Source organism: Tamandua tetradactyla, chromosome 24 (genome assembly GCF_023851605.1).
Source record: "Tamandua tetradactyla isolate mTamTet1 chromosome 24, mTamTet1.pri, whole genome shotgun sequence".
Taxonomy (NCBI): Eukaryota; Metazoa; Chordata; class Mammalia; order Pilosa; family Myrmecophagidae; genus Tamandua; species Tamandua tetradactyla.
In genome coordinates, this window is record NC_135350.1 from 39,728,111 (window position 1) to 39,755,661 (window position 27,551).

General features: G+C 37.5%; 1 protein-coding gene, 1 long non-coding RNA gene and 1 pseudogene across 8 annotated transcripts in view; 2 read left to right on the forward strand and 1 right to left on the reverse strand.

Moving 5' to 3' along the window:
- Positions 1–18,565: 18,565 nt before the first annotated feature.
- LOC143668276 (uncharacterized) lies at positions 18,566–25,580 on the reverse strand. 2 transcript variants are annotated; one of them, XR_013168369.1, is made up of 3 exons: positions 24,606–25,580; positions 20,415–20,542; positions 18,566–19,461 (listed from the first exon to the last, which is right to left on the reverse strand). It is a non-coding gene; the product is annotated as an uncharacterized LOC143668276 (long non-coding RNA). The 2 variants fall into 2 exon arrangements; XR_013168368.1 differs by having other exon boundaries at positions 18,566–19,440; positions 24,606–25,570.
- On the forward strand, positions 20,577–20,902 carry LOC143668275 (transcription initiation factor IIA subunit 2 pseudogene; annotated as a pseudogene).
- Positions 24,512–27,551, forward strand: part of KLHL8 (kelch like family member 8) — a 78,311-nt gene continuing 75,271 nt past the window's right edge. For 3 of the 6 annotated variants that reach the window (XM_077142903.1, XM_077142901.1, XM_077142905.1), the window contains exon 1: positions 24,512–24,747. The gene's annotated coding sequence lies outside the window, so the exon portion shown is untranslated. Of the gene's footprint in view, positions 24,748–24,855; positions 25,116–25,267; positions 25,961–27,551 lie in introns of those variants that run through there. The other 3 variants (XM_077142902.1, XM_077142907.1, XM_077142904.1) reach the window with 3 other exon arrangements.

Consider the following 27,551-nt stretch of genomic DNA (forward strand, 5'->3'; position numbering starts at 1 on the left):
CTCTTGGTCACAAATTCTTTCAGTGACTTTTTGTCTGAGAATGTTTTAATTTCTCCCTCATTTTTGAAGGATAATTTTGCTGGATATAGGAGTCTTGGTTGGCAGTTTTTCTCTTTTAGTATTTTAAATATATCATCCCACTGTCTTCTAGCTTCCATGGTTTCTGCTGAGAAATCTACACAAAGTCTTATTGGGTTTCCCTTGTATGTAATGGATTGTTTTTCTCTTGCTGCTTTCAAGATCTTCTCTTTCTCTTTGACCTCTGACATTCTAACTAGTAAGTGTCTTGGAGAACGCCTATTTGGGTCTAATCTCTTTGGGGTGCGCTGCACTTCTTGGATCTGTAATTTTAGGTCTTTCATAAGAGTTGGGAAATTTTCAGTGATAATTTCTTCCATTAGTTTTTCTCCTCCTTTTCCCTTCTCTTCTCCTTCTGGGACACCCACAACACGTATATTTGTGCGGTTCATATTGTCCTTGAGTTCCCTGATACCCTGTTCAAATTTTTCCATTCTTTTCCCGATAGTTTCTCTTTGTTTTTGGAATTCAGATGTTCCATCCTCCAAATCACTAATTCTATCTTCTGTCTCTTTGAATCTATCATTGTAGGTATCCATTGTTTTTTCCATCTTTTCTACTTTGTCCTTCACTTCCATAAGTTCTGTGATTTGTTTTTTTCAGTTTTTCTATTTCTTCTTTTTGTTCAGCCCATGTCTTCTTCATGTCCTCCCTCAATTTATCGATTTCGTTTTTGAAGAGGTTTTCCATTTCTTTTCGTATATTCAGAATTAGTTGTCTCAGCTCCTGTATCTCATTTGAACTATTGGTTTGTTCCTTTGACTGTGCCATATTTTCAATATTTTGAGCATGATCCGTTATCTTCTGCTGGCGTCTGCGCGTTTAGATAGATTTCCCTGGGTGTTGGATCCAAAAGTTTGGAAGATTTTTCTGTGAAATCTCTGGGTTCTGTTTTTCTTATCCTGCCCAGTAGGTGGCGCTCATGGCACACATTTGTCTGCGAGTCCCACCAGTAAAAGGTGCTTTGGGTCCTTTAACTTTGGAAAACTCTCGCCGTCCGGGAGGTTCGCTAGCCAAAGCGGCTTGGAAGAGTGCCAGCCGGCCCGGGGTCCGAACACGGGGAGGGTCGCTAGCCGCCGCAGCCCAGGAAAGCGCCCATCCAAATTTCCTAGTCGGCCCAGGGCGCCAAGCGTGGCAGGAGGGCGCCAGCTGTAGCGGCCCGCCCGGGAGTGTGCACCATTCCCGGGGAGTCATGGGTTTGGAAGGGGCACCCCCCGTCACCATTCTCCGTGGCCTGGGGATTTCCGATCCAATTCTCTCTGTTGGTCTGGGGACCGCGCGTGGTGTGGGCGTCAGTCGCCGCGGTTTGAAGGGACCGCCTGTCCAATTCTCCCAGCCGGCCCGGGAAGGGTGAAGGGAGTGACTCCGGCCGCTTGCCGCCCCGCCCGGTGAAGCGGGTTCTCTCAGCCAGCCCGCCGTTCCAGGATGGGGTACGCTGTCTTTTTTATCTCTGTCGTGGCTTTGGGAGCTGTTCTGTATCATTTCTACTCCCCTAGTAGCTGTTCTGGAGGAGAAACTAAGATCCGCGTGTCTTACTAAGCCGCCATCTTCTCCGGAAGTCTCGATTGATATTTTCTTAATGGCTAATAATATGGAGCATCTTTTCATGTGCTTATGATTATGTGAATATCTTCTTTGAGGAAATGTCTATGCAAAGTCTTGGCCCATTTTTTTTACTTGCAATATGTGCCAGTTTGAATCTGTCGTGCTACCTAGAAAAGCCAAGTTCTTTAATCCTCCTTCAATACTGCTGGGTGGGAATTTTTTTATTGTTTCCATGGAGATATAACCCACCTAATTGTGGCGGTAACTTGATTAGATGGTTTCCATGGAGATGTGTCTCCACCTATTCAAGGTGGGGTTGCTATCTGGAGCCCTTTAAGGGGGAACCATTTTGGAAAAAGCTTTAGAGCCATCAGAACTGACGGAGCCAACAGAACAGACAGCGCTCCAGCAAAGTCGTTGAAGATTCCTGGAGAGAAAGATAGCAGACATAATCATGTGCCTTCCCAGCTGAAAGAGAAACCCTGAACATCATTGGCCTTCTTGATCCAAGGTATCATTCCTTGGATGCCTTAATTTGGACATTTTCACAGCCTTAGAACTGTAAAGTTGTAACTTAATAAATCCCCCCTTTTTAAAAGCTGTTCAATTTCAGGTATATCACATTCTGGAAGCTTGCAAACTAGAACACAATATTTTAAAAATAAAAAAAATTTTAGTAATATATATACAATCTAAAATCCCCCCCTTAAGCATACTCAAATATGTAATTCATTGGTGTTGATTACATTCACAGTGTGTGCCATCATCACCATTACCCAATAGAAATTCTGATTAACACCCAATCTTAATCTTTAATCTTTTATCTTAATACCCAATTAAGCTTTAATTCCTCATCACCTGCCTAGCCCCAGCCCCTGGTAACCTGTATTCTAGTATCTGATTCTATGAATTTTTTTGTTCTGATTATTTCATATTAGTTAAATCATACAATATTTGTCCTTTTGTGTCTGATATATTTCACAGAACATGATGTCTTCAAGGTCCATCCATGTTGTTACATATATCAGAACTTCCTTCCATTTCATGGCAGGAATATTCCATCATATACCACATTTTGCTTAGTCATTCATCTGTTGATGGACACTTGGGCTGCTTCCACCTTTTGGCAGTTGTGAAAAATGCTGCTATGAACATCAGTGTACAGTATTAGTCTGAGTTCCTGCTTTCAGTTCTTTTGAGTATATATCTAGAGGTGGGATTACCTGGACATATGCTAATTCTATGCTTAACTTTCTAGGAAGCTCCAAACTGTTTTCACAGCAGCTGTACCATTTTACATTGCTGCCAACAGTGCCCATTCTTTAGCTGGGTTATTTATCTTTTTAATGTGGAGGTGTGTTTTAATATATTTTTAATATAATTCCCTCATTGGATATGATTTGTAAATATTTTCTCCCATTCTGTGTGTTGTCTTTTCCCTTTCTTGATATGTCCATTGAAGTACCAAAGTTTTGAGGAAAACCTATTTATTTATTTATGCTTTTGGTGTCATATCTAAGAAATTGTTGCCTAATCCAGAGTCCTAAAGATTTATGCTTAAATTTTCTTCTAGGAGTTTTATAGTTTTAGCTTTTATATTCTGAGTTAATTTTTGTGCATGGTGCAAGGCAGAGGTCCAACTTCACTCTTTTGCAAGTGGATATCCAGTTTTCACAGCACTGTTTGTTAAAGAGACTATTCTCTCCCCACTGGGTGTTCTTGGTACCCTTGTCAAAAATCAGTTGGTCATAGATGTGAAGGTTCATCTCTGAACTCTCAATTCTATTGCATTACTCTCTATTTCTTTCCCTGTGCCAGTACCACACTCTTTCCATTACTTACAAAGTTGTAAATCAGCAAATATGAGTCCTCTAACTTTGTTCTATTTAAAAATGATTTTGAAGTGTCAATGGCTGAGAGATTCCAGAGTCGAGAGGTTATCCTGGAGGTTATTCTTATGCATTAAGTAGATATTACCTTGTTATTCAAGATGTAGTGGAGAGGCTGGAGGGAACTGCCTTAAAATGTAGACCTGTGTTCCAGTAGCCATGTTTCTTGATGATGATTGAATAATGATATAGCTTTCACAATGTGATGATGATTGAATAATGATATAGCTATAATGATTGTGAAAACTTTGTATCTGATGCTCCTTTTATCTACTTGTCAACAGACGAGTAGAACATATGGAATAAAAATAAATAATAGGGGGAACAAATGTTGAAATAAATTTAGTTTGAAATGCTAGTGATCAATGAGGGCGAGTGTAAGGGGTATGGTATGTATAATCTTTTTTTTCTGTTTTCATTTTATTTCTTTTTCTGTTGTCTTTTTATTTCTTTTTCTGAATCAGTGCAAATGTTCTAAGAAATTATGAATGTGCAACTATTAATTAAAAAATGATTTTGGCTATTCAGGACCCTTTGACCTTCCTATGAATCTGATGGTTAACTTCTCCATTCTGCAAAGAAAGCTGTTGGAATTTTGATTGTGGATTGCATTAAATCTGTAGATTGCTTTGGATAGTACTGACATCTTAACAATATTAGGTCTTCTGATCCATGAACATAGGTTCTCTTTCTATTTTTTAGTTATTCTTTAATTTCTTTTAACAGTGATCATGGCCATGGTGTATAACCCTTTATATATGTTCCTGGATTCAATTTACTAGTATTTCATTGAAGATATTTTGCATCTATAATCATAAGGGATATTGGTCTGAGGCTTTCTTTTCTTTTCACATAATGTCTTTATCTGGTCTCAGAATAACACTGACCTCATTGAATGAGTTGGAAGTGTTCACTTCCCCTCTATTTTTTGGGAACAGTTGATAGAATTTACCAATGAATCCATCTGGTCCTGAACTTTTCTTTGTGGAGATTTTTATAATTATTAATGATAATCTTTACTTGTTATAGGTCTATACAAATTTTCTATTTCTTCCTTTCTAGGAATCTGTCCATTTCATCCATGTTATCTAATTTGTAAGCATGCAGTTGATCACAGTATTCCTTTAAAATTCTTTTTATTTCTGTAAGGTCAGTAGTAATGTCTTCATTTATTTCAGTTCATTTATTATTTCCTTCTTTTGCTTGCTTTGGGTTTATTTTGTTATTCTTTTTAAAGCTTCTTAAGGTGGACAGTTAGTTACTGACTTGAGATGTTATTCCTTTTTAAAATATAGTCTATTTAAAGCTATAAACCATTGTCTAACCATTGCTTTAGCTGCATCCCATAATTTCAGTATCTTGTGTCTCAAAATAATTTCTAATTTTCCTTGTGATTTTTTTATTTTCCACATTGGTTACTTAGAAGAGTAAATATGGTTCCACATATTTGTAAATTTCCTTCTGTTATCTATTTCAAATTTCATTCTAGCCTTTTGTAGTTGGGAGAACAACAAAAAAATAGAAAGATCATATGATTTTGAGCTTTTTAAATTTATTGAGACTTAGTTTATGGCCTAACCTATGGTCTGTCCTGAGAAGAATGTGTATCTGATGTTGGGTAGAGCATTCTGTAGATGTCTGTCAGATCGAGTTGGTATATATAGTGTAGCTCAGATCTTCTCGTTCCTTGTTGATCTTCTGTCTAATTATTCTGTCCATTACTGAAAGTGGATTACTGATATCTCCCACTATTATTGTTGAATTGTCTATTCTATCCTTCACATCTGTCAGCTTTTGCTTCATGTATTTTGGTGCTCTGTTATTTGGTTTATATATGCTTACAATTGTTGTGTCTTCTTGATGGATTGCTCCTTTAATCATTACAAAAGGTACTTCTTTATCTCTAGTAACATTTTTTATCTTAAATTCTAGCTTGTCTAATATTATTACAGCCACTCCAGCTCTTTTCTGGTTACTGTTTGCATGATGTAGTACTTAAGTTCAAGTATAAACTTGGCCAGGTGATGCTGCCTAGTTCTGTTGCTTTGGCCATGAATCATTAGCATGTGAAACTCATCTATGGTGAAGTACATGTGCAGTCAGCTAAGAGGAGTACCTTCTGCAATGAGTGATGTTTAATTTGTTGGAGGCTTAAAAGAGAGAGCTCAGTGCAGCACAGCCCAAGCAGCTCAGCATACCTTATCTCAGCACTTACAGCTCAGCCCCAGTGTTTGGAGATGCAGAAAGGAATCATCCCAGGGAAATCTGCTGGAACCCAGAAGCCACCAGAGAAGTGCCAGCAGTCATCGCCCTTTGTCTTCCTGTGTAAGAGAGAACCTCATATGAAAGTTAGCTGCCTTTCCTCTGGAGAACTACAAATTTTTAACTAAATAAAATCCCCTTTTATTAAAAGCCAATCTATCTTTGCTGTGTTTCATTCTGGAAGCTTTGGCAGATTAAAAAACATGGTATACCTTTTCCATTCTTTTACTTTCAAACTATTCCTGTCTTTGAATCTAAAGTGTGTCTCTTGTATACAGCATGTAATTAATCATGTTTTGTATTCATTCACCCAATCTGTGCTTCTTGATTGCAGTATTTAATCCATTTACATTTAGTGTAATTATTGATAAGGTAGAATTTATGTCTGCCATTTTGCTATTTGTTTCCTCTGTCTAATATCTTTTTTTGTTCCACTAGTTTGCCATTAATACCTTCTTCTGTGTTAAAAAGATATTTTCTAGTGCACCATTTTAATTCCATTGTTGTTTCTTTAGTGACATTTTTGTTATTTTCTTCATGGTAACCCTGAATATAAAAATTGGCATATTAATTCATAAAACCTAGTCAAGACTAATAAAAACTCAATTTCAGTAATATACAAAACATTGCTCCTGTATAGTTTTATTTTATCCCCCTCCTTTGTGCTATTGCTTATATTATTAATTACATCTTTGTACATTATAAATCTACAGGACAGTTTTGTAATTATTGCCTTATAATCGTCCTTAAAATCGGATGGGAGAAAAAAAAGAACTACAAATAAAAAATACATTTATATTGTCTTTTACCTTTATCTATGCAATTACTTTGTTTCAAGTGCTTTGTTTCTTCATATGGATTCAAATTACTGTCTCGTTTCATTTTCTTTTAGCTTGAAGAACTCCCGTTAGCATTACTTACATGTCATTTCTAATAGCAATGAATTCTCTGAGTTTTCATTTATCTGAGAATATCTTCATTTCTCCTTTTTTTAAAAAAAATATTTTTACTGAGCAATCTTCACACAGAGTCCATACATAGTATACAATCAATGGCTAGACAATATCATCACTTAGTTGTATGTTCATCACCATGATCATTTTTAGAACATTCACCCCAGAAAAAGAAATAAAAAGAAAAAAGAAAAACTCATATGTCCCCTCCCCCTGTTCCTTCCCTCCCATTGACCACTAATATTTCAATCAACCTAATTCTTTATTGCCCCCCATTATTTATTCAATTTTATCCTTATTTTTTTACTCATCTGTCATACCCTGGATAAAAGGAGCATCAGACACAAGGATTTCACAATCACATGTTCACATTGTAAAAGCCATATTCTCCTTTGTTTTGAAGGTTTTGCTGGATACAGAATACTTGGTTGACAGTCTTTTTCTTTTAGTACTTTGAATGTGTCATCCCACTGCCCAATATTTTGGCTTCTTCATGAAAAGTTTCTATTTTTTTGCATGATTCCTGTGTATGAGCCATACTTTCCGGTTGTTTGTTTGTTTGTTTTTTGCATATCGCGTAATCTTATTTTGAAAACTGGAAGTTTCAAATAATATAATGTAACTCTGGAAATCAGAACCTCCCCTCCAATTTTGTTTTTGCTGCTGTTACTGTTTAGTGACTTTCTCATACTAATTCTTTATGTTTGTCTTGTTTGCCATGTGGGCCACTGAGGTCTATGCTCAAACAGTTTAGCAAATAATTAATTACTGGAAAGAGATTTCTTAAATGCTTTGTTAGAATAAGTCTCTCAGCCTTTGTAAAGAGCTCTGTGAGCATATTGGGTCATGTTTTCAATGCTTTCACAGACAGCAAAGCACTTATAATTCTGCCTTAAGTCTTCATTTTCTACTTGTAAAGAGAGTCCAGGTAAACCAAAGGTAAGCGATAAGGGCCTACTCAGAGTTTTCCTGGGCATACACATTTCACAGCATGTGTGCATGGCCTTTTAGATTCCTGGGAATTTATCAGAGCTTTTAAAAGTTCTCCTGTGGATATCTCATTCCCCATATTTTCCTTTTGAATTTTTGGTCAGCTTCTTGTTTCTCCCAAGTTTTATCATTGCCCTAGGCAGCGACAATATTAAACAATTGCTGCTGATTGTTTTAAATCATTGTCCCAGGGAAAAGGCTGTTCCCACAAGCCTTTGTGTGAACTCAGAGTGAGTGAGCTCTGAGACAGGTCAAATAAAGACAAGCCTTGCAAGTAGAATTTCCAGGGAACTGTCAGGTCAAATAATGACAATTCTCTGGGAATGGAGCTTTGAGGAGTTCCAAACACATTTCTGGAAAGCACTTTTTAAAATAGTGACTAAATCAAGAATGAGCTTTGTCTTCTGGACAGTGAAAATTCCTATCCTAACATCTTAAATAAGACTTCCTGCTATGGGCTACTTCAAGTAATGACCTGAATTCAGAATATGAAAGGGAATAATATGAAAAATACTTGGTATAAATTTTTACCATTAAATCACTTTTTATTTGATTTCACGGAGAGCTTTATCAATCTTTAAGCAATATAGCTTCAGAGCAACCTTAAGAAGCAGAGGATTTTGTTGTCAGGAACTCATAATTCAGGGTACGTATTTCCTGGTGATTTGGTTTCAGCTCATTTCCCACAAGACAAAGTAAACAGAAAAAGAATGCATCCTGAAATCAGGATGCCAGACAAAGTAAACAGAAAGATTGCATCCTGAAATCAGGGCCTTGTGGACTGGAACAACCAAGACTATTAAAGAGCTTAACAATTAGACAATTAAATTAAAAATGTAAGAACTTAAAAAGACAGTTGGAAAGTGTACATTATAAAAACAAAAGTGGTGTTTGGAAGACAGTGCTATCATTGTTTTTCTGGTGATTCCTCTGTAGCTGCTGTCACTTTGATGGGAAGCTAAATTCATGAGTCTGTAACCTAAAATTCATAGCAGCCATATTGCCCTGATTTGATTATCTAATAATCCCTTAATCTGCACTGAAATAAAACTATCTCTAAAGTAGAAGGTAGAATCTTTGTTTGTTTATTTGTTTATAGAATTAGAAGACAGAACAGAGTTCCTGAATACTCTGCTCCATTTAGAGGAAAACTGCATCTTTTTTCCTCTCTAAGCTGTTTGGAGAAGGTTTTCTCAAAGTGTTGTTGGTGAAAACAAATAATTGTGATTCAGTTAGATGAAACATATGATAGTAAATTATTAGGACTTTAGCAAAACATTAAAAATTCCATCTGAATGCCCCTGAGATGAGAGGATCACAAACTCCAAGGAGTCACACAAACTCCAAGATTTGCCCTAGTACAAAATACCTATGAAAATGCAAATATAAAGGAGAGGGAAGAATATGGTGCCTGATGCTGAGACCTAGCACTGAATCTGGTGGGATTTTCTTTTCTTTTTTTGATTACTGAGAATAATGATGAAACAAATCTTGCAAGGAGATTTTATGAATAGTGTTCTTGAATAAATCTTGTCAAGATGGCAGAAGCCATATAGGTAATTTTAGCCTATGTTTTTCAAGGAGATCAAAAAAAGAAACACCTATCATTATCCTTGTTAGATTTGTATTATTATCTTCAACATGCCAATTAAAAGCTATCAAGCCCCCTAGCATTTTCAGAAGTAGGATATTAACATAAATATATCATTTATAACCTGTCACTCCTGAAGATCAGCCAATTTATTCCTTATGCCCATACTGATATTTCTATTTCAGTTTAATGATTAGTTTATTTAATCAATGGCTGCATCGGCATGCTGTTTGTGAAAAGGTCCAATAAAATAAGCTAGAACTAGACTAGCTTTCTGTTTTCCTAAGTACTATATTAAAAAAAAAACATTTTTGGGAAAAGAGTTCCTACTGAGGACAACTCTACAAGCAATTTTTAAAAAGCAGTATATTCTGGCAAGTGGCTCATCCTTCAAGATCCAGTCCAAATGCAAGTTATCTTTGAAACGTTTCCTGACCATCTGGAAAATGATATGTTCCTATGTCTTTCCAATAATTCTTCTTTTATAGGACTTGTCATGTTCTATTGTTATTAATCACGTTCCTGTGTGTTCTCTTGTTGGTTGTGAGCCTGCACATTCTGGGAGGGGCATGCATTGTTCATTCTGGGGTCACCAGGCCTTCACGGTGTCTGGGACTCAACACTATATTCACGTAGGAGCACAGTCACGACTAAAGGCCAGTCCTGGGACTATCGCCGTGAGAAGGAAATGCTGCTTTGGAAGTTTGTTTCACATCTGTTGTCTTCTCATCAACTTTCTCAGTATCAACGAATTGGGGGTTGTTACCATCATTCTCACTTTAAAGTTAGAGAAACAAGGTATGGAGAAGTTAAATGATTTTCGAAAAGTTACACAATGAATGAAAGTCTAAGCTATAAATAAATTTTCAGTCATCAGTGTCCTTAAGTTTTTAACCTTACCTGAGGCTGCCTTAAAAGGCCTGTTAGGCCATCAAATTCATGCTTTTTCCTTATATAAGGCAAATATTCTTAAAGCAGAAGACAAATGACAAAATTTACACAAAAATCCTAAAAGAAAGACAAATGTTTCTTAAATTTTCCCATTAGCCTAGTATCAAAGCTAATTTTTAGAGAGAGCCTTTTGTTTTCTGCTGCTTTCAATTTGGAGTTACAGCAGGCAAGTTTTCTTAATTACTGCTCCTTTAATAATATGTGCCAGCAGAGGGCACTCCAAATGTTTTTCACCTATTGCTATGGCACCACCCCTCTTTCCAGCCTGGCCTATCCCAAAGACATGTTTTAGCCTAATTCTTCTGGTGCCACAAAAGGGCCCAGGTTTTCGTTTCCCGGTGCCTGCCCATGTAAAAAAAAAAGGGCCCAGGTTTCTTCTGGTGCACATTAGGAGATGAAAGGGTTTGACTAACCTGAAGAGAAAGACTGTGCATTGTATCACACATCTCCAAATTCAATTACGTAGGTATTAATTATACAATATGAAATGTTAGAGCAAAATTTTCAATGCTTGATTTGCTGTTGTAAGAGACCTTGATAGGTTATGATTAAATGATAACAACCATGCTTGTAGTTTATTCATTTCATCTCGAGTAATGACAAAGGGATATTTTAATACTTTTTTTCATTTTGTGCTCAAGCTATTTAAAAAATATATCTACATCTACAGTATAGATCTGGAACTCATTCCACTGTAAATCTAGTGATCCACCCAAGATTAAATGCTGACTGTGGCAGATTGTTGGCTTGTCTGTGTTGTTGGTAGTTTACTCAAGGTCTAAATAATGACAAAGGATTCATTGTGGAGTGCTTCTAAAAGATTTAGTCAGCTTTACAAACTCATTGCCCTCCCCCTGTCTACGTGGGACATGACTCCCAGGGGTGTGGACCTTCCTGGCAACATGGGACAGAAATCCTGGAATGAAATGAGACTCAGCATCAAGGGATTGAAAAAACCTTCTCAATCAAAAAGGGGAAGAGTGAAATGAGACAAAATAAAGTGTCAATGTCTGAGAGATTCCAAACACAGTTGAGTTATCCTGGAGGTTATTCTTACACATTAAATAGATATCACCTTTAGTCAAGATGTAATGGAGAGGCTGGAGGGAACTGCCTGAAAATGTAGAGCTGTGTTCCAGTAGCCATGTTTCTTGAAGATAATTGTATAATGATATAGCTTTCACAATGTGACTGTGCGATTGTGAAAACCTTGTGTCTGATGCTCCTTTTATCTCCCTTATCAACAGATGAGTTAAACATACGGAATAAAAATAAATAATAGGGGGAACAAATGTTAAAATAAACTTAGATTGAAATGCTAGTGATCAATGAAAGGGAGGGGTAAGGGGTATGGTATGTATGAATTTTTTTCTGTTTTCTTTTTATTTCTTTTTCTGAATTGATGCAAATGTTCTAAGAGACTATCATGATGATGAATATGCAACTATGTGATGATATTGTGAATTACTGATTATATATGTAAAACGGAAAGATCATATGTTAAGAATGTTTGCGTTTCTTTCTCATCATTTTTAAAAAAAAATTTTTTTTAATTAGTTAGCTTGAAATAAATATTTTTAAAAATATTTACTTAAAACAATAAATCAAGGAGTGAGAAAAGGAGACAAAAAGAATATGTATTGAGTATCCTCTATGACTAGACATCCTACAGGCATTAATGTCAATATGATAAAAATTTCATTCATAAATATAAATATAAAATGTAGAACTCAAAAGTTTTAGAAGAGCGTTTCTTTATGTTCCAAGGATAGAATAGTGTTTCTTAAACAAGACAAGCTACAAACTGGAGGAAGATATTTACTGTTCACCTAATCTGCAGAGGATTACTATCCAGAATATAAAAAATAACTCCTAAAAAACTAATTAAAAAAAAGAACAGAAATCCAATTTTAAAATGGTCTAAAAAATTTAATGGGGATTTTGCAAAAAGGAAATCTGAGTAGTAATAAACATATTAAACATATTAAAACATAATTCATAACTAAATAAATGCAAATTAGAACCACAACAAAATAAAATTTTACATGTACCAGACTGACAAATTTATGAAGTCTTGCAAAACCAAGTGTTGGCCAGAATATGGGACAACTGAAATCCTCAGACACTTTTCTTAGAAAATTAATATAACTATCTACAAAGGCAATTTGTCATTCGGCATTATGTAATGACATTGATGACATACGTACTGTGAAATCAGCATTTCGACTTCTAAGAAAAACTCTTGCAGTTGCACCATTTACACAAATGTTCATAGCAGCATTATCTGTAATAGTAAAAACCAGAAACAACCCAAAAAAACATCAATAGGAAGGATGAATAAATTATGGTACACTCATCCAATGCTATACTATACAGCAGGAAAGAAAAAGAATAAACCTCAGCCACATGCTCAAACAGGCCAAATCTCACATATATAATTCAGAGAAAAAAAAGAAAAAACAAGTTGCAGAAAAATACATATAATATGATACCTTATAGTTCAAACAAATGTGAACTAAATACAAATGGGTAAAAGCATGAAGAAATATATGGCAATGATAATCATTATATTCAGATACCTATATACTGCTCTGTGAGGGAGGGAGAGGGACGTTTTTGGAGAGAGGCCCACAGAAGCAAGTACACAATTTTTATCTTATTATTATTTATATCTTATTAATACATAATAGAGGCCATTGAATGAAGGATAATTTTAACTATTTTAAAATATTAAATATTGTATGTTTAAAGCTCTAGTAGCTTTATGTAGGGAGAAGTCATCTTGATGGAAAATTAGGCTTAAAGTAAAATCGAAAAAGAAAATAGATTGAGTATAGACATGGTTGAGAAATAAAGTATTAAGAGAAAATATACAAAATAATGTGGACAAAGACACTGCACAATTTTTTACCAGATTTGGGGAAAAAGAAGAAAAATGGTTGAAATTATGTTCCACTATTTCAAATTTTAGTAACCAAAAGAATGCTGGTAGCACTGAGGAAGTTTAGAAGCGCAGCATGTTGGAAGTCAGGATTAAGTCCAGTTATCAACATTCTAAATTTCCATATTGCTAGGAGAGTCAATGGAGAGGTCCAGTAGGTTACTAGAAAACTGAAGTGAGATGTTGTTGGTATAGAGGTGAAGGTTAACTCAAGCATGAATTAGATAACTTAGACAAGTCTATTCTTGAAGGAAGAGAACCAGCTGAGTAACAAGGCGATAATGAAGTGACCCTCACTAGTAGTACAACAACATAATCTTTATCCCTGTGCAATGGACAAAAACAGTTCATGAAAGGAGAAAAACAAATGATCAGTGGGAATATTTTAAATATTTAATAAAATTAAATACTGGCAAAGATGGAAACATGAGAACAAAGTTGATAAGATTGTAGGGCTCTTATCAATCTCATACATGTCTGGTAGGAGCACAACATTCTAAAAGTGGAAACTTGATTAAAGAAATAGTCGTGAAATACAGGAAAATATTCTTTAATTGTCTTTAAAAGATGCAAAATATATTTTTTTGTTTTGGCAATGTATTCAGCATATAGTATGCCAAATAGGATGAAAAAAAGCAATTTTAGTTTTTTAAGAAACATTAATATAAATGTAAAGAAAATGATCTAGAAGGTTACACACCAAAATATTAACAGTTACTATTTTAGAGTAGTGGCATTCTAAAATTTTTATTTTCGCCTTTGTTCTTAAGTTTTTTCTAATTTTTCAATAATAAACCTATGTATAATAAGATAGAACAACACTAATTTTTTTTGTGTTTTTGTTTGTTTCTTATTTTCAGTTTTTAAAATGATTTTTTACCTTTCTTCAGGTGGATCAAAAATATATTTGTATATCATGCAAGCAAAGAGAGAGGAATATATTCTAACAGAGTAGTTAGATTAAACAAAGCATGTCCTTACATTCCTTCCACAAGCAAGATGAAATATTACTGGTGTTATGTTATTCTTTCACACTGCCACTCTTCTGTTGGTGTCACTTTGGGATGGAATCCTGGTTCATAGTGTGCCGGTTTGAAAGGATGTACATACCCTAGAAAAACCATGTTTTAATCCTAATCCCATTTTATAAAGGCAGCTGTTTCTTTTGATCCCTATTCAGTACTGTATGTTGGTAACTGTAATTAGATCATCTCCCTGGAGATGTGACTCAATCAAGAGCAGTTGTTAAACTGGATTAGGTGGAGATGTGTCTCTAAGTGGGTCTTGATTACTTTACAGGAATCCTATAAAAGAGGAAACATTTTGGAGAAAGTGAGAGATTCAGTGAGAACAGAGAATGCCTCAGCACCACAAAGCAGAGAGTCCACCAGCCAGCGACTTTTGAAGATGAAGAAGGAAAACGCCTCCCGGGGAGCTGGAGAGGAAGCTAGCAGATGATGTCATGTTTGCCTTGTGCCCTTCCGGCCAAGAGAAAAACCCTGACTGTGTTCGCCATGTGCCTTTCCACTTGAGAGAGAAACCCCGAACCATCGGCCTTCTTGAACCGAGGTATCTTTCCCTGAATGACTTAGATTGGACACTTCTAAAGACTTGCTTTAATTGGGTCATTTCCATAATCTAAAAACTGTAACTTGCAACTTACTAAATTCCCCTTTTTAAAAGCCATTCTGTTTCTGGTATGTTGCATTCTGGCAGCAGCTGTCTTTAGATTGGGTTCCCCCCAGACACAACCCAAAGATGAGGATTTAAGTCAGAGAATTTCATTTAGGAAGTGATGCCCAGAAGCACTGATTGGGGATGGGGGGGTGAGTAAGAAAGGAAAGGAAGCCAACAAAGGGTATATAATCATGCAAATTACCCCAGTGGGCACCAGGCTAAAACCCCTGGGGGAACTCTGGGAAAAAGTGTAGAATGCACCTGAGAGACTTCTCTCTTACCCCCGCCAGGTGGGTGAGGAAACAGTGGTGGTTATTCACCATCTTCCTTCAGTTGTTGGTTGAGAGGTTGGGGGATAGGGCCCGGCAGCTGAACTTCCTCTGGCTTAGTACTTTTGCACTTTAGGTAGAGAAAACCTCAGGTAAAGGGTTGTAGGTTCCTGCAGATGGAACCCTGGGGACTACATTCAAGCTCTGCTGTCCCAGCAACACCCCTGTTGACACAACTGTGTAACAATCCTAACATCTAGGCTTCTTGCTCTTTCTAATAATGATTTTAAGTTATTTTCTCCTCTTGAGTGCCTATATAATAATATGAAGGTATAAGCCTTCCTTGGTATAGATGGGAGTTGGGGATAAAAAGAGGGAGGGAATTAAGATTACAATTCAGTTCAACTAGTCTGTACTTAACACTGCTTAGGTGCTGTGGAAATAGGAAAGAAGTGTAATTCATAATTTGGGGTCCCAGAGCTTACGGTAGACTAGAATACTCATATATACATAAAACAAATAGCAGTAATGGATATATAGAGATACAGAGGAAAGAGGTGTTTGGGGGTTTAAAACTTATTCATTTCAAAGAAATAAAGGTTTAAAACTTCGAAAGTTTAACAAAAGACATGGATATACACATCTAAGATGCTCAACAGATTCCAAACAGGATAAACCAAAACAGATTGACATTGTGGTGTATTATAATCAGACTACTGAATACTAAAGATGAAGAGTGAATTTTGAAAGACACAAGAGAGAAGCAATTTGCCACGAACAAGGGAACCTCAATTAAAAAAAAAAGTAAGTCATAAGCTGAATTCTAGACCAGAGTAAACCATTACATGATAGCTGGAAATGAGGGTATGCTACATGATAAACCCCCACGGGCAAAAATATAATAATAGGTATTCTGAATATCTTCTGTTCGTCTCTCTAGATCCACTCTTCATGCTTCTTAATTCTGTTCAGCACCAGAACATCTGATCCATAAGGACAAAATCAACAGGCTTCCTTCTCTTCTGGCTTCCATCTGAGTTTGACCAGTGAAGGTCACAATAGGGAGATAAAAGGGAAGAAGAGAGCAGAGTGGGGTATTTTTATTCGAGCTTCTTTCTTGCGATGTCAACTCAGGTTGGCTGCTTTCCTTTGTCAAGACCATAGCTGTAGTCAGGAACCCCTGAACACATAGATTTCTCTTCTCTCCATGTTCCAGTAACTGCTCTCTTCATAGCGCAGGACTACTGCACCATATTTATAACATTTCCTAAAACCTGCACACACCTTTATTGATCTCTCCTCAGATTGCCTAACTGAATGCTCCATAAGTTTTTTGCCAGTAACCTGACTGAAAGAGTGAGAATGGGCTGGGTGAGAGGAGAGAAGTGTGAAAAGTTTAGCAGAGCTGAAGGATAGGGTCGGGAAGTAGGAAGAAATAAAAATGGAAATTTCTATTTATTTTTTTCTAAAGAAAAAATGGTATTCCAGATTCAAGAGCAATATTCTGAGTGAAGTTTTAAAATTCCTGAGTAACATACATGTATATGGCTGCTTGCCAATGAATGTGTCGCAAAGGCGATCATATATCTTCTCTCCTGAGCACTCTTTAGCCTGAGCATAAAGGAAGAGTGACCCGTAGTACTTCTACAAGGTAGGCACATATCCAACTACCCTCTGGGCTTTTATGATTCCAGTGTCAGCTGATGATAAAAGTAGCAACCCAAACCTCCAGAATAGGCTGAACAATGGGCTATTCTGTTCTAATAACCCAGTTTTGCTTCTGAGGAAATAGGCTGAGAGACTTTCTTCTGGTTCTTTTTTTTTGAAAAAGAAACATGATTTCCATTTGACATATAAATTCACTAAATAATCACTTAGAGGAACTAATAATTTGAGCTTCTTTCTGTCCTGTCTGTGCGCAAATTATGGGTGCATGAGTTCTAGATTGTTGTTATGTGACAGCTAGCAACAATTGAGGAGAAAACAATTGCATCATTTAAAGAAGGTTGCAAAACATTGTCCAGAAGTTTCTTTGCAAATTGGTCAAGGCCTACTGAAGTAAATTCACATATCCTGTCTGATTATTCAACCCCAGTTTATCTCTTTCAATAACTGGTTTTCATCTGTTCTCTTTAGTGATCCTGATCTTTGTACCTTCTCTCTCAACTGAACAAATTCTTGAAAGAGCAGTCATAGATTACTAATTAATTAAGAAAGATCCAAAAGAATCAAAAGCAGGGACTCTAACAGATATTTGTATGCAAATGTGAATAGCAGCATTATTCACAATGGCCAAAAGGTAGAAACAAGCCAATTGCCCATCGGTAGCATGTGGCCTATATGTACAATAAAATATTATTCAGCTATAAAAAGGAATGAAGTTCAAATACATGCTATAACATGGATTAACCTTGAAAACATTATGTTAAGTGAAATAAGCCAGACTCAAGATGGCAAATATTGCATAATTCCACTTATATGTAATATCTAGAACATGAAAATTTTTAGAGGTAGAAAGTAGTAGAAATTATCAGGGGGTTGGGGAGAAAAAGGAATGGAGAATTATTACTTAATGGATATGGAATTTCTGATCGGAGGGATGCAAAAATTTTGGATATAGATAGTGGTGATGGTTGAACAACATTGCCAATGAAGTTAATGTCACTGAATTGTACACTTAAAGATAGTTAAAATGGTAAATTACACATAATATTTATTTTTACCATAATAAAAAAACAAAAAGGAAAGAAAGACTGCAAGCCTGGGCAGGTCCGTTGGCAATCTGGAAGCAGCCCACATGTTACATATCAGATGAAATAGGATCCTCTTTGCAGCAGGAACTCCCAGCCCTTGGAGAACTTTAGTGAGACTGTTGAAGTGGTTGAAGCTGCTACTCAGTTTATTCACTTAAGGGAAGCCAGCTGGAGACTGAGTGATCATGGAAATTTAAATCCTGAAGAGCAGGAGAAGGTTAGAATCTGCATCTTTATAGACTTCAGAGAAGAAGCAATTCTATTGGGAGCTGGGAATATGAATTGTTCACTTTACGTCCCTTTTTCCTTGACATTGTTGAAGTTTTGACTCGGTATTAAAAACACTATGATAGTATGGTGTGATGGTGGCTCAGTGGCAGAATTCTTGCTTGCTATGCTGGAGACCTGGGTTCGAATCCCGGTGCCTGCCCATGCAAAACAAACAACAAAAAATTATGATAAGCAAAGAACCAAGAGAGAAACACTGAAATACTGGGAACATCTGCACCAAATATTCAACTTGGAGCCACTTATTTCATACATGCCAATCTTCTCCACAATTGCTATTTAGCAACAGCTTTCTTTTTCATATGGTTAGCCAGAATGATACATCTTACAGACTCCTTCTGATATTGTACATATCAATATGAAAAAGACTGTTTTTCTTTCTCTTGACCAAGCTGTCAGCCTTATTCCTGGTGCGCCTCTACCCACATCCTCCCTCGCTCTGATGACCTTGAAAGTAATCTTGCAGCTCTGGGACTCCAGAGAAAAACAACTCAAACTGCAGAGGAGAAAAAGGAAAAAAGATAACTCCAGACCCTAACAGTTCTAAACATCAGTCCCACCTCTGATCTCCCCTCCCTTCTTCCTATTGCCTCTTACCCTTAGGATACCCAAGTAGCTGAGAGATTTCTAACTAGGCAATTCCTCATCTCCCTCCTCCTTTCTCCCAGCCCTTGCGGATTCCAGATGGCTTAATTGCACCAAAGAAAACATTGCCAACCAAGTGATCCTAATTGCAACCTCAGTAAATCCCTCACCCATCCTAGTGATTAACTCCTTTTACTATCTCCCAGTGCTTTTCTTTCAACCCACTTAAAAAACCTGTCGCTTGCTTCGAAGCAGTTAAGCTCTACTCTCTCTCCCCTGCTATAGGAGCTCCTAGATAGAGTCATCCTTGCCTATTTAACATTGTCTAGTGCAGTTTTTTTTTTACAAATATGAACATTAAAAGGGGCAGATAATATAAGGGATTGTTCAATCTAACATAACTTAATAGTCAAAAGATGCTTCATTTAATATGTTATTACACACATATCTCCATATGCTCTTAAATCAGGGTTAGGTTTGACTACATAGAACAAAATGCCCTAAGCACAGTGACTTAAATAAGATAAAAGTTTATTTTCATCATACAAAGTTAGGCAATCCAGCGATAAAATGATTGTTCATTGGTCATCAGAGACTTGGGCTTCTATCTTTCTTGCACATCCTATTACACGACTGTCACCTTCAAATAACCTCGTAGTTCGAGACAGCTGTGAAAATTCAAGCCATCACTTACAGGAAGAAAAATGAAAAGGATAAGAGGCATGTAACACTTGCATTTTTATCTCATGGCTAGAACTTAGTCTGACTGTAAGGGAGATTGAAAATTAATCTTTTATTTAGGCACACAGTCATTCTTCAAATAAGAAAAAAAGGGAGTTCTCTTATTAAAGAAGGCATGAAGATACTATTTAAGCAGTGAACAGTCTTTCCTATGGTGCATTTTATTTTTTTAAATTACAATACAAAAAATAAACTTCACAGAGATAGATTATGAGAATGCAAAGATGTTACCAGAAGGCTAATGCAATATAGATGGTTTTAGCTGAGAATAATATCTTAATGATGTTACCAATCAAATGTGGGATTCTCTGCAAATAGCAGCCAGTCAAAACACTGGGGTTTCAAAGGGAGAAAGAGTTTATTGCCTCCTGAAACAAGGAGAATAGATGGCCTATTGGGCTGGAATCTGTCTCCCTGAACTGCAGTAACTCTGAAAGTTTTATAATATTAAGAGATGGGCAGGTTTTAGGATAATGGATATAACATGTCAGGCGGGCCAATTTTGGTTAGATCTACCTTTGGTTAGTAAGATAGTTTAGAAAGTGGGGTGAGTTAGTTCTGAGTTGAATCAAGTTCCTTCATTAATTAATATTAAGGTGTTGTCTTTGTGATCATAAGATTCTGAAGTTGTAAAACAGGATAAAGGATTACAAGCGGGGCCAGTCATGAGGTTTTTACAATCACAAGATAAAGGCAATATAATTATACAATCATTATCAAAGATCAAGGCATCTGGGTTATAGTTCAGTGAGTTTCAGTAATTTCAGGTATTTTCTTTTGGTTATTCTACTACATACCAGAAAGTAAGAAAAAGGCATGTAGATGATTCAGCATCATGATATCTGTTAATTTTTCAGTTACAATGAAAGAATATCTGAAGTACTTTTCATAAAGATATTACATTTAAATGCATATTGGAGGTGGTTTCTGTGGCTGTTGAAGAGGTGGTCAGCAAAGTAGGCACCTTCGGCCCTGCTTCAGTCCACACCACGGCAGGAAGTGCCTTCTCTATAGGACATCAATGCAAACCTGAATAAAGAAAACAATTTCTTCCTCCGAAGTCATGGCATATCAGTTATACAGAAATATTGCTTTGGGAAACAGTCTTCAGGAGAGACTAGAGGGGCTAGTACAGCCTCAACAGATCATCCCTCAACTTGCCTTTCATTGTTCTACTTCAGTTTGAGAGGCTATAAATTCAGCATTGGCTCAAAGGGTCAGAAACAGTTAATTTCAGGGACTCTCTAAATACATACAGATTCTGTGATAATGTATGGAATTTTGTATTAAATGATGTTGAATTCAGAGAGGTAACAGAGCTTATTAAAGTGGATAAAGTAAAAACTAGCCTGTGATGGTAAAAATACTGGCTCCAATACTGCAGACTGAATAGAATAAATGGTTTTTTAATGCCATCTTCTATTATTATTCATTGCTTTTTTGAAGAGAAGCACAAAAAAACCTTTTTAAATTTATTCTAACAATGTAGAAATGACTACACTGTGCTCTACTATCAGAGAATTCCATTAGGAAGATGCTTGTAACTCTGTAGCCTCTTACCTACCTGTATTACACTGCATGAAGAAACATAACTTTTTAAATGACAAATCAAGAGTTATTGCCTCCCAAAGAACATTCTTTAATAAACTCATTTTAAGACTTAAAAAAAAAAGTATTGGAGTTGAAACACAATTATATTTGTTTCACAAATTCCTACCATACATATGGCTACAATTTTGCCCAGAAGTATTTTGTACATATTTCAAACATAGCCTTAGTAAACATAGTTTCCCTGAATGCATTTTTCTGGACACAATAATTCTGGAGTGTGGTGAGAGGAGGCAAATTGTTCTTATCATTTCACATATTGCTCCAGAGAGAACTACATGTTCTCCAAATATACAGCCTGAGAACTCAACCATGTCCAGGCAGGTTCAGGGGAAATGGAAGCTGATTTGATTTGATTTGGACAGGGTAGAGTAGTAAAACTGAAATGCTGAAAAAAAAAAAGGATTAATTGCATGTTTTAAAAACTCACCAACACAAGTAATTTTCAAAAGAAATAATTAGTGCACACTGTGCACTAATGTGCACTAACAGTGGCCATTTGAGGATGCTTCCATACATAGATCTACCCCAAAAATAATTATTCAGTCTAAATAAGAACACGGTGCCTGCTATGGAAATGTAGCTTCAAGTAATGTCCCCTAGGCCAGAATTACAACCCAACCCTTTCATTCAAGTCTTTAATTCAAATTCTGTCTTATATAGATGCTCTGGAGCCACTAGTGAGAACTTGTCATTGTCCTTGAGATAGGAGAGTTGAGTAGTTGCAGCAGAGACCTTAAGATCCACAAACCTAGAAATAACGCTATTTGGTACAACTTTATTGCACAACATAGATATGTATTCATTTATTTCCCACATATTTACTAGGCACCTACTATATGGAGAGCCAAGCTCCAATAAGACATGATCTTATTAATTAAGAAGCTTTCAGATAAATGAGAGAGACAGACAATTAAATAAATGCACACTAATAAGGGCTACCTTAAGGGCAAAAATAAGTTGCAATGTGAGCATATATTAAGCACTAACCCAGAATTAGGTAGGCGGTTTCCTCATAAAAATGGTGTCTAAGTTGACATTTGATGGTGGGTAGGAGCCAGCCAGGCAAAGAGGGAGAAGGTATAGCAATTACAAAAGCCCGGATTAAAATTAAGGAACTGAAAATATTTCAGAGATGAGAGTGAAAAAAAAAAAGGTCAGCACAGGTTTAGAAATGCCTATGTGGATTTTATTTAGTGGGTGGGATGGAAGAATATTGACTAACTAAAATCACTCAACACAGGCCACAGGTCCAAAGCCAGAAAATCAAGCCATGTAGTGTATCTTGGGGGCAGAAGGTGGGAAGTGAGTGCTTTTAAGGAAAGTAGAAAGATATATATGGTGGTGGGTAAAAAGATAGGTGTTAAAGGGAGTAGGATGAAAACTGAAAACAGTGAACATGACTGAACAGGGAGGGAGTTCTCTTGGTGGAGGGTGTTCAAGCTTTTTAAGGAAGTTTTCATAGACAAAGACTCTCAGCAGCACTCCTGGGGAAGCTCTTATGGCTGAGAACTTTGCCTCCACCACAAATGCAGATAAAATTGCCCTCTTCACTAATCTTTTGAAATCTCTTTGCAAGCTACATCTAAAATTCTTTTGGAGGTGCATTGGTCAGGTTCATGTGTCAACTTGATCAGGTGGTGGTGCCTGGTTGCCTGGTCGGGTAAGCACTGGCCCGTCTGTAGCTATGAGAACATTTCATGGACTTAAATCTTGGACTTAAATCATGACCATGTTGGCAGCATCCACAGCTGATGGCATTTGCAATCAGCTAAGGAGAGTGTCTTTTGCAATGAGTGATGCTTAATCTAATTACAGGAAGGCTTTTTTTGGGGGGGCGGGCAGGGACAGCTTTTAAGGAGGACTCAGAAGAGACAATCACTCTTCCTCCTTCAGCAAGCAAGCCAGCCTCTCCTGGGAGTTCTTTGAGTACCTTCATTGGAGCTGCCAGCTTGTGGCCTGTCCTACAGACCTTGGACTCTATATCCCCACAGTTACATGAGACACCTTTATAACTTTTATATTTACACATATCTCCTGCTGATTCTGTTTCTCTAGAGAACCCTAGCTAATACAGGAGGTAACAAAGTCTTCTATTCCAGGATTATAGCCAAAGATTTAAAATGCAAATGTTGATTGAGGTTAAAGCATTGCAATTTATTCTGCCCAAAGTACAATCAGACAACGAGTCAACGGATATCATCAGATCCTTTCCTATTTTAATATCTGGGACTTTGGGGAAGGGAAGGAGTCTCTAGTGAAAGAGCCTTACTATATGAAAGACCAATCTGTTTACTCTCAAATGTGTCCATAAAAGAATGAATACACACTAAGAAGATAATTTATGTATGCTCTTTGAGGTTGTAGACTGTTCAAAAATCCAATTTCTATTAGAACATGGTCTTATTAAATATATATCATATTAAATCATACTTAAGGCAAATTTTACAATGACTTTTCTTTAGTGCACACTTCTGCAAAACTGATCTTCCTTTATTCATCTAAGGGCATTTGAATTACTAATTACTAATACTCTGAAGAGGAATATTTTGAAATATTAAGAATTATTTGTTTATATATAAGATACTTTATATATAAGTTTATATATAAACACTTGTTTATATATAAGTGTTTTTATATGATACTAATTTTTAAAAAAGGGTTTGTCTTTAGCAAAATCATTACAAGCCTATGCGCTAGTACTCATAAATGTCATAGAGTTAAATTTATTTTGAAATAGATTCTCCCGATTATGAAAGCGTAAAGTTGGCCTTGCAAATGACACAAGGAAATATCCTTCTTTAAAAACATGTTTCTTTGCTTTCTCTTGACCTACTCCCACCCACATTCCATTGACTTTATTGAATAATAGGTTTCGTTCAACATCGTTTTTACTTGCAATGGTTTTTAGCTGTGAGTGCTTAGGTCAATCAAGTGCTTTCTTAGGCTTATGAACTGTGGGCATGTATTTATAAACACAGGCCGTTTTGTATATCCTTAGTATAACATGGGTGAAAGTAATATACGAATAAAAGCATCAAGACTACCCCCCACCCCGGCCCACCTTTTCTTAAAGATATAAATTCTCATAATACTTAAAACGAGCAGGAGAGGACATGGTGGATATATATACATAAGGAAACTAAATTTTGTACTGCCACAGGAGTGAAGTAACGGATAACTTCACAGGTATTCATGTCCTATATAATTGTCTTTTGGAGAACGCTCATTAGGCCCTGGTCTGCGATCACCGGGCAGCACCACCTGGACCCTGAAGGATCCGCCGCCTGTGGGTGAGCTGCGGAGGGGAGGACCTGGAAGGGTGGACACCTGGAGGAAGGCACCAAAAACCACATTTCCCAGAGTGCTGTGCGCGGGTCTGGGCACGTTCTCCTCGCCCCGCCCCCGGAGACCGCCGCTCTCCGCTGAGGCGGGAGGACGCCAAACGCCTGTCTGGGCTTGCGGGGTTGGTGTAGGGGCTTACGCGTCCGTCTGGGGCTTCCGAGGGACTGGTGTGGTGTCGCTCCGGGTGGCGGGAGGCCCTGTCGCCCCGGAAGCGGGGGAGCGCGGCTGCAGCCTTTGCAAGGCCGGGAGGAACCAAGCGGAGGGACGAGCTGAGGATCGAGGTAACCGGACGCTCGTTCCCCCCTCACAGCCCCTCTTCTCTTTGTGCGCTGCCTGCTCTTTGAGCCCCACACTCGCTCCACCGAGCCCTCCCTCTTCTCCAACCGCAGATTCTAACGCCGCTCGGGTTCGCCGTCCGGCGCGAGGAAACTCGAGCCATCGGGGCAGCAACCCAAACGCCACAGCTGAGAGGGTTTGGGGTCCGGACAGCGAGAGACCCCGCGCCCAGGACACCTCTGTCGGGTCTCTGTCGCCGCCGTTGGCGGTGGGAACGGGGTCACATTCCCCGAGGAAACCCCAGCCTCCAACTCTGTCAGCTTCGCCGCAGCCCTCTTAGCTCACTCCTCTTTGTTTTTCAGAGAAGAGACAGGTAGGCAGGTGCTTCGTGAGGTGCAGGGGGAGATCGGGGAAGGGGCGCCCGGGAAGACAGCCGGAGGCCGCCAAAATCCGCGGCCTGCGGGGGTGGGACTCGTGGGCGGTCTCCGCGTCGCTCCCGGCAGGGGCTCACCGTCTGCGCCAGGGGCGGGGGACTTGTTGCCCTCCTGTCGTCCCGGACTTGCCCACCTGGGAATCTCGCTGCCCGCGCCCGGGGTACCTTGTTCCGTGCGGCGGTGACTGCTGTATCGGAGTGCCTCCTTGCGTGACTCCAGTAACTATAGCTTCTCTGAAAACGCAGCTGCTCCGTGGAGTTATTTTACTGCCACGGATGACAGCTCTTATCCTTAGATTCGGGACATGCCCAGGTGGCTGGTCTCTTCTGAGGAGGACGATTTGTCTACGCAGTTTGAATTTTCTAACCCTGGGCTCGTCCTGTACTCGGTCACAGTGCTCGGTCACAGTGTTCGGGCCCTCGGGTTTGAAAAACTTTTAATTTTTTTTCCTCTCTCGGCAGTTTAATCAGCTAAATCTTCATAGGAAATTTAACTTTTCTCAGTGTTCCTGCTAATCTGTTTAATTGCATGACTTTATTTTTGACCACTTTCCCTATAGTAGTGTGACCAGTTTGGGAAGATACTTTGGCAAATGTTCATAGAAAGAACCTAGGTTGATACAAGTTAATGCAAGTCTTTCTGTTGATTTTTTTTTTCCACTATTTTTCTTCTCCAATACAAGTTGATGATTCTTCCACTCTTGATGTTCTTTATTCTTTCTCTCCGTGGAAATTCTCTGTCTCCATCTCCTCGAGTGCTTGGCCCTGTGAGAGGCTAGACTTGGGTAAGCAGGGGACATCTGCTAGTACTGCTGGCGCCTGGAAAGCTGCTTGGCAGCGGCTTTGGCACTGGCAGCTTTTTCCCTATTCCTCTTATTCCCTACTCACATCCCCCTTTAGTTTGTCAGTCAATCCATGATCCACTTCAGACCTTTAGTCACTTTATATATTGTCTTTAAGATTCCAAATAGTTTGAACCATAAATATAAAAAGAAATGTCTCAGGATACTGTACTCAACAATATGCACTTAGCTTCATGATCATAAAATATATAAAACTTAATTCTTTTAACATTTGTTAAGGTTACTGCTGTTTTTTAAGCTAATATATTGTGTCCTTACAGTAAACTTAATTCATGGTCAGTGAATGTGATTTTTTTTTTAAATCTTCATTTATTAAGAAGAGAGTAGATACATTTTGACCCTTTTGTTTTATCAAGAACTTTTGAGAGTTGTGTAGAACTGAAATGGAATTTGTCTTTTAAAAAGATTAAAGGAAATATTTTGAATATCTTAGTAAATTTCAAATAGCTTTTATGTTTAAAAAATTGGACATTCAAAATTTTGGTTGCTTATATTTACAGTAGCGTCATTTATTTTTGCTGTATTAAGAACTCAGGAGATGAGGAGGAGGAGTGTTTTAGAGAATAGCACAATGTCACATTTTTTAACCCTAAAACTCATTAGCTTGGCCATGTATTCTCTTTTTTGGAAGGAAAAAGGGATGTTATGTTAACCAATGAAGAAAGAAGAAATGGAACATGTGAAATACACTGGCTTTGCTTACTGATATCAAGCTATATCTACAATAAATTGTGACCCATCAAGCTTTTTAAAAACCTGGTTTGTTTTTTGTTTGTTTTGAGGGACTTCTGTGGATTCTAGGGCGTAATAATATACTGGGTTCAGTTCTGGAATTAAACAGTCCAGGATTAGAATACTAGCTTTCCACTCATTAGCTGTCTGACTATAGGCGAGTTATTTTCTGGATCTGTTTCTTTAGCCATAAAAGAGAAGTTAAAGTATGTGCTTCTAACCTCCAAGCATTGCTGTGAAGTTTATTATATGTGAAAACATAAACTGTAATGTGGTATAATATTAATAATATCACTAGTAACATGTTGGTTTTAAAATGCGGCCAGTTCAGTTTATTCTCTGGTGAATACTGCTGGTGTAAATACCATCCTTTTTTTTTTTTATGGATTGGCTGTGCTGGAGAGTACATTGTCTGGTTAAGAATGGTTTATTTGTTTTTTTCTGATTCTTAAATTGGATCTATGGGAGTGCCTGTAATATGATCTTCAAAAGGCCTTTGAACTCCGTATATCTGTATTTTTATGAGGAGAAACACATGTTCAAAAGGAATTTACGACTCTTCTCCTCTGTACCACCAAAGGTTCTAAGAACCCCTACCTTCCATTAGCTCAGCAGGTTGCTTTAGTAGAAATTCTGCGAATTATTTTTAAAATTAGTTTTTGGGAAAAGGAAACAGAAAACAGATAATTTTGAAACAAAGTATCTAGATTTCTTTCAGTACTAGAAGTTGGTTTTTAGGATATAGGACCCACATACTTTCTGCTACTTCTACCTGGAGTTG